The sequence below is a fragment of the Gossypium hirsutum genome, chromosome A01 (genome assembly GCF_007990345.1).
Source record: "Gossypium hirsutum isolate 1008001.06 chromosome A01, Gossypium_hirsutum_v2.1, whole genome shotgun sequence".
Taxonomy (NCBI): Eukaryota; Viridiplantae; Streptophyta; class Magnoliopsida; order Malvales; family Malvaceae; genus Gossypium; species Gossypium hirsutum.
Genome location: NC_053424.1, coordinates 112,178,173 through 112,186,752, shown reverse-complemented (window position 1 = coordinate 112,186,752; position 8,580 = coordinate 112,178,173). Strand labels below are relative to the sequence as shown.

At 27.6% G+C, this 8,580-nt stretch overlaps 1 pseudogene; it reads right to left on the bottom strand.

Moving 5' to 3' along the window:
* Positions 1-3,029: 3,029 nt before the first annotated feature.
* Positions 3,030-5,644, bottom strand: LOC107937547 (probable trehalose-phosphate phosphatase D; annotated as a pseudogene).
* Between the last annotated feature and the right edge of the window lie 2,936 nt (positions 5,645-8,580).

Here is an 8,580-nt window from a genome sequence, read left to right as displayed (position 1 = left end):
ACAAGAAAAATTTAACAATATTAACAATTAGATTTAATTTTTTAAATAAAAAAATTAAATTCTAAATATAAAAAAAATATAAGTAGTTAAAAGTATATTTTAACCAAGAAAAATAATATCAAATGATATAAAAAGAATGAAGGGAAGAAATAATTGGAGTTTGAATAGTGATAGGAATCTCTATTAGAAGTATTTAAAAAAGAATTGGGATGTGTAGGAATGATTGATGTTATATATATTACTTCTTGTAACCGACTCCCAATATACTATGATTAAAACTTTTTCGTTTAATTTTAGCTTTAAGCATCACTTATATATATATATATATATATGGTCCATCACCAAATTATACGGTATTAGTGTACATATAATGATGCAAATTTTGTTCTAATGTTTATTATTGTTGTTTTTATTTTGGGTTGTTATTATTTTCGTCCCTCATTTTTTTAAATTTAGTTAAACTGTTTTGTTTTAGATGGAATTATTAAAATTTTGATGCGTTGCATGACGGTCTATATGTATTTCATTGTTAATATGGATAATTTTTTAATTTTTTTTGTCAAAATTTTATGAAGTACACGTAGACTGTCACTCGAATTGCCATGTTAGTATCATTAAAATTTTCACAATCCAATCAGCTTTGTTGTGAAAAACAAAATAATTTACCTGAAGGACTAAAATGATCCAGGAAAAATAATTCTCAAAATGATAAAAGAGGTAAACGTTAGAATATAATTTATTATTATTCATATTATTAATTTGCCGTTTGAAAAAAAAAGGTGTTTTAGGGTTATATAAAACGATATTATAGGGTCAATTTGTAGAAATAAATTAATTTATTACAAAAAGTAATTATAAATTCGATTAAATTAAATAGTAACCATTTATTTATATATGTGTTTGATGATTATAGAATTTAAATTTAGAGATGGCAAAATAATTATAATTGCTAGAAACTAAAATGTTAAAGGTTTAGAGATGGTGAATCATATGGAGATCCTCAGTACAATTGACATTATTTGTTACGTGGAAGTTTGGCAAAGAAATCTAAGAATTAAAATGAAAATAGAAAGGGAAGTTAATTGAAAGAGTGAAATTATAAAAATCAACAAAATACTATTTTCTCCCCCTTCTTCCTTTGTTTTCCAATTAAGTTTTACGTAGAATAATACGACATCTTCATCAATTTCCATAAGTTACCCCTCAAATCATTTTTAAAAGTGACTGTTTTTTTTTACTAGAATCGACCCAATCATCATGACATATAGCATTCAGCATCGCAAACTTCTTTCACTATGCTTAAAATTACTTAACAACAATGTCAATTTAAGCTTAAAATGAAGGTGAAAATGATGAACTCTTAAAAAGAGTAATAAACTTCTCACATGGTGTTCCAAGTTTATTGACAACTGCTTTCATACAATTCAACTCTGGTACAACAACAATATCATTCTTTTCCTTGATCATAATCACAAGTCAACAGTTTTTCTCTGAAGTTCATTGACTTTACACATCATATCTCGTTTGTCTAACATAATTTTGTAGATCTTGTGAAATCATGAGTATCGTCACCACTGTCACTAGTACTCTTAACTTATTAGTATCATCTTCATCACTATCATTTTCACTTTCACCCTAAGCCTCCGTATCCTTGTCACTTGTTTCTACATTCTTCTTTTACCACAACTCTTTTGTTTTTATTCATGTTTATATATCAACCAATATGATTGTATTTGTTGAGTCGAACCCGAATTAAGCAACGAACACAAACGAAAAAAAAAATTGAACACAAATATTTACATGGAAAAATCTCTACGAAGAAGATAAAAAATCACGGGAAAAAAAAACATTGCTAAAAGCAGAAAAAACTGAAGGGGGAGTACAAGATGGAGAAACAAATAAATCTTCAACCCGAAATGTAAAGTTTTTCCGAAATTCCTAGACACTCTCTTAATTTTTGTTGTTATTCTTAACTATCTAGGGTTGCTAAAAGGCATATTTATAGGCTGAATTTTATGTACAAATATGACTAAAATATCCTTATAATAATTAGAGTTAGACTGGGAGAAGAAACTCGATTAAGTGGAGAACACATCGCCACGTCTTGATGTTGTATTCAGCTGGTTGGGACGATGAGTTCTTCTTATTTAGACATGATGTGTCGTGTCATCGAAATATCGAAATATTGACTCTTCCTGATTACAATATCAACTCTATTTCTTTCAAAATGCGAAACACACTCTATTGTATTTTTTTCTCCTTTGCTTTGTTGTTATTGATATCCAATCTAAAACAATATTAAAGAAATAAATAATTAACTTTGGTAATAATCTAACTTATCCCAACCCACATGCCATGCGCATAACAACATAATCTGCTGGTAATGTATGTTTCTGTAAGTTTTTAATTAATAAAAATATTTCAAGAAACAATAGTGGTCAAAATTGTGACCAAAAATTGACTCTGAGAAATTAATTAGAATAGAGAGAATAATGTTTTATCATTTTATATGTGGTAAATTATAAAAAAAGTCACTTTTAATTACCTCATATTATATTTTAGTCATTTATGCTTAAAATATTACGTTTTAATCACTTACATTATTTTTTTTTACAAAGTGGTTACTTCATCATTAAACTCCATGACCTTCCTAATGACAGTTTGAATGAGTTTTAAATGCCAACTTGAATGTCTAATTATTGGGATGAAAATAGACTTTTAATTAAATAAATTTAATTTGGATTGCCAGATAGGACATCTAAGTTGGCATTTAAAATTCATTTGGACTGCCACGTAGGACTGTTATTAGAGAGGTAACGAAGCTTAAAGATAAACTGACCACTTCATAACAAAATAATAATGTAAGTGACTAAAACGTAACATTTTAAACATAAACCATTAAAATATAATCTGAAATAAATAAAAGTAATTATTTTTATAGTTTACCCTTCTTTATGGGCAAAATGGGCAAAACATATAAAAGAATATCTCAAAAACAAATGGGTATGCTAATATAGGAGCAAAAGCAATGAGAAAAAAGCTTCAAAATTATGGAATTATTCTAATTCGTCTCATTTTAATCAATTACAGCCTCAGAAATTGGTAGTTAATTACAATTAGAAACTCTCTCTAAACGAGAAAGATACATAATTAATTAACTAATTCATATTCCTCCACCCTCTTTAATCAAACAAGTAGGAGGGTGGTATTCAAATTTCTTGTCTATGTATATGTCTAAGCAACTTAGGGTGCTGCTCCTCCTCCTTGTGCATATTTTTTCCAATCCAAACCAAACGCCTCAAAAACTCTTTAACCTGTAAAATTATAGTAAGTCCAAAATTATGTTCGAAAATAACAAAAAAAAAGGTATAGATCAAAGTTAATAATGGAAAATTGTATGGGAAGATCAAGAATCATGCCTCAGATGGTTCTTGGAGAGTATATGAAGCATTTGTTTCCTTGGGTATTTTGGAAACAAGAATCCCAAACCCTTGTCCTCTATCACGTAAAACCTAGTCAGACAAAATGTGTGTTTAATTTCACTTAAAATCCCACATTCTTTAATAGAAATAATAAGCTTTCTTATCACAATTAATTATGATTAGATACCTTAAATGCATCTTCATCAGTTCGATCGTCGCCAATGTAGATGGGTAAAACATCATTTGAATTGCCATATCCTATACACATCAAAATGAACAAAGCTAAAATTACTACTATATTATAGTAATAAAATATGATATTTAAACTTTTTTTTTTGTTTAATTGGTATTTAAATGTAAAAATAGTAAGTTAAGTGGATACTTTTTCTTTATATTTGATTATTACTATTAGATTATAATCTAACCGACAATTAATACTTATTTGAATATTGATAACATTTATTTAGTTCATCTCGAATGCTTGAAATTATTAAAAAGAAATATTTTTATGAAATATTACAGCATTTTATTAATTGTCGGAAATCTAACGAGGTTAATCATGTACCAATATAAAAGAAAAAGAAAAGGGAGTAAATTATAAGAACCTAGTGCCGCCAATAAGAATTCAAGGGCTCTTCCTTTGTCCCACTTGATGGTTGGGCGAATCTCCAATACCTGTTTGAATGGAATCATTAAGATTAGTAATTTAATTCTACAAGCCTTATATTTTATGAAATGATATGAAAGATATGTGTACCTTCCTCCCTTGAGTTAGTTTAAGCTTAGGGTACTGGTTGAGTACTGATCTAACTTGTTCAGCCAAGGCACCCCAACTCTGCACAAAAACAGTAAGACATTATTAGCGTTTGAAATGTCACTGTACCATAAAAGAAAAGAGTGGTACCTTTTCATCAACACGTCGAAAGTGTACGGAGACACAAAACTTGTTATTTTCCACCTTGGCTCCCCCAATCGATTTTGTTTTCTCTACCAATGCTTTATAAACCTGCAAATTTAACCCCAAACAAATGAATCGAGATGCATTGTCATTTTCCTTTTTAACCCCAAATTTCAAGTCAATTCCATAATCAACAGACCTCATCAATCATGGGCAAGAATTCACTGGCAGGTTGGAACAGAACTCCCTGGTTAGCCTGAATAAATACAAAAGTTGACAGTAGAAGAGAAAATTAGAACCACAAACACACACAAGGAAACAAAGAAGAAGCAAATGAAATTGCAAAAAAAGTACAACACTGATATTCTTACTCACTTTCTTGTTTTTGCATCTTTTAGATGGTCCCTTGATGTCCATTCCATGGCTACCCGCATAATAAAGGCCAGGCAATTTTACAAAGCTGTAAACCTGTTGAATCCCACCATGACAAAATCAATCAGCCTGCTCCATTATAATGGTAGTACGTTTCTGAAGAAAAACAAATGTACCTTGTCTCGGCACCTTCCGGTCACTATTGCTGTTGGAAAATATCTAGCAACATCCCTTACAGCTGCTCTCATCTGATCAGAGACAAACAAGTTTTGTCAAGGATTTAGACCAAACTCTGATGAACTATGGTGGTTACTTTAGTTTTACCTCTGTGGACATGAAAGCTTGATCCGGGTCTTCAACAATAGGAGAAAGTGTGCCGTCGTAATCCAAAAACATCACAATCTGTTTTCCTTTGGAAGCACCCACTATTTGCTCAAACATACTCAAAGCTGAAGGATGATGGACCTGTTTTCATTCAACAATATATATATATAAACACAAGGGTTCACCAATGGTAATCCAAGTGAAGAAGGGAGGAATGGAACCCACAATGGAAGCAGAAGAAGACTTGATACGGGTAGGTGAAGAAGCTCTCATGGAATCTACCAAACCATTGATTTTATCTCCTTTTTCAGCTTCAAACCTCTTCATGAATAACATCTTAAGTTCTGTTGGTGATAAGGATTTGGTCACTGGTGGTAATAAGTTTCTTAAACCAAGCGATTTCACGTCAACAGCCACCACATTTTGTTGATTAGTCATTCCTATAGATTTCTTTTTCTTACTCTTCCCTTTTATCCCCTGTATAATTTCAAAACCCAAAACCAAAACTTTAATCACAGATAACCAAAAAACATTAAAATCAAATATTCAATGCCACGAAGAGTGGGATACCTGAACCAAACAGAGTAGAGAAAAAAAAAAGAACAGAGACGATGGCAACGAAAGCAAAGGTGATGAACAAGACACAAAAGGAACTGGGTTTTTGGAGTCAATTTATAAACTTGGTTTCACAGCACCAAGGACCAAACACCCATAACTTTCCATGCCACCTGTACTTTTCGACTCTCTCTCCAGGGACCACGAATCTGATTCCATGAAATATTTCTCACCCTTGATTGAAAAATTAAAGTACTTTATCTTTTTTAATTTACAGTAAGTTATTGTGTTGACAAATGATATAAAATGCACTTGAAACTCATTATTGTTAAGGTTGGGAATAAACTAAGTTACTAAACTCATTACACATTGACAACCAGGATTTAAGGATTGAAGAGTCGTGTTCCATTTCAAGGGTACTATTTGGCTTTAACTTGGGTTTTTTTTTTTAATTTCCTTTTGAAGTGGTATTTTTTTTATTTGTTTTGATACATTTAGCTTGGGATTTTATATGATAATAAACATCGATCTGGCATATTTAAAGCCATTAAGGGTAAATTTTGATAGATGATGAGATACAATGCGGAGTATTTAATTTATTTTTTGTCTCACGCTACAGTTGTTATAATATTTAATTTCACTGTCACTACTGTTTATACATTATTCGTAAGTAAACGCATCACCAATCTAAATCCACTTTAAAAGATTATTATTTCACATTTTATTTTGTAATATTTATTTTTCTTTCACATATGTATATACCTTGTGTGAGTTATGTCTAATTTTTTATGAATTAATTCAATTTTTACTCAATTCTTCATTTTATTATTCGTTGCAGTAGTTATGTCTTAATTAAAAAAAAGGAACGAAAACTCGTGAAGGGTGAATGAAATTTCCGTTAATTAAATATTCAAGAAAAAAAGTTCCGTTGATTAAGGACCACTTAGGGAGTCCCACGTTGTAATTTGAATAGTTTGAGTTGTATTGAGGCTTGGCAGAAAAATGAAGTGACGGGAGAGTATAATATTATTATTTGAATATATTAATTAAAAGAAAAAGATTTATTTATGTCAGTGAAAATTTTATATTTTTATATAATTAATATTTTAATAATTTAACTATATTTTATATTTCATTTATATAAATTATACATAACAAAATTGATGTAAATTAAAAAAATTTTAACTATTTATTTTATATGGAAATAAAAAACCGCGCCATAAATATTAATATATAGACATTGTTTTACATTGGTATGATAGAGATATCAGATCGATTTAAAAATTAACATGACAATTATAATTACATTGATAATTTTAATGGTTAAATTATTAAAATGTTAATAAAAAAATATAGAAAAGAGTAAAACTAAATTGATATAAATAGATCTCTCCCCTAACTAAAATATATTATTTATTTATTAAAAAATTGTAACATTTCATAAACATTATGACCGAGAGAGTAAAAATAAAATAATATAGCTAACAACTTGCTTAGAGCATTAGTTAAATTTCAATTTAACTTACATGTAATATCTGAAAATAAATATAGTTTTTAATATATATATATAAGTTAAATTTACAAACTATATTTTTAATATTTATTAGTTAAATAATTAAATATAATAATAATTTTCAAGTAATTAATTGAAGTTATATATCAAGTACAAATATAATAAAGATTAAAATGTTTATGTAAATTTCATAAAAAGTAAGATTTTATAAATAAAAAAAAGGCCAAACAAAAAAGATAATTATTTTCCCTAAGTAATTAAAAATATATAGGGACTATTTATTTCTGAATTAAAAATGAATATAAAATTGTAAAAAATAACTAATCTTTTAGCTATAAAATTGTATCAATTTTCAACATTTTAAGTATTCAAATTTTAACAAAGACTTCTTTTGTTTTGTTTTCTATAAAAACTTTACTTTATATATGATAAAGTTATTACATTTAGGACTAAGTTCTAATTATATTATTTTTCTTCCTTTTGGTTTTAATTTTGTTGCAATTTTTTTGAAATTAACTTAAAATTTAAACATCAATTAATTACGAAAATAAATCAAGTGTAAAATTTTATACAAAAATAGCATGTTTTCTATAGTGTACCTTGTCATCATTAAGCAATCATCAACTTTTTTAAAAAAAAAATTGGGCGCACCAAATTAAATGTTTTCTAAATTTTTGGTCTATTTGCATTTTAAGTTATTCCCTTTTGAAATTAAATTTAAATAACTCTTAAATAATATAAGAATAACAAAAATAAACTCTTCTTTTTTTTTAAACAATAAACTTAAAAAATTATATAAAAGCCTTATTTAAATTACCCAAATATATCCCACAAAAAAAATTTCTCAAGTTTATCTAAATTTAATTTTAAAAAGGGATAAACTTAATATGCAAATAGACCAAAAATTGAAAATCATTTAATTTAGTGTCACAATACTCTACAGCGGCACCCTTTACTTAGCCAGTGTAAAGAGTAATTGTTTTATCAGGACTCTGAATGGTTATATAATCATACTTCAATATGATACTACTAATTTATTTCGTAATATTATTATAAATTATTATTTTTAATTCAATTATTGACCAAATCGATATGCATGATTGGCGGCCTACCAAATTAGCATATCATGGTCCATAATCATCAATTTGAATATCATTGTAAACATTATTTCATGATTAAAAAAAGAAAGTTAAAGTAAAGTGAGAGTTAAGAAAATTGAGAAGTCAATTCTAATTAAATGGTAAAAAATATTACATGGCAAGAGAAGTCCAAGAAATCACCTAAAGGATTTCTTTTAAAAGAATTTATATTCAATCTTTATGAAAAGGATTTTAGAAATTGAATTTCTATATCGCTCAAAATAAATCAAAGCAATTTTAAAAGAAATAAACTACTAATAAAAATGTTTGTCATAAATACTTTTTATTTATCAAATATTATAATTTTTAATTGATTCTATTATTAACTATTTTTTAATATTTAATTTATTAATTATT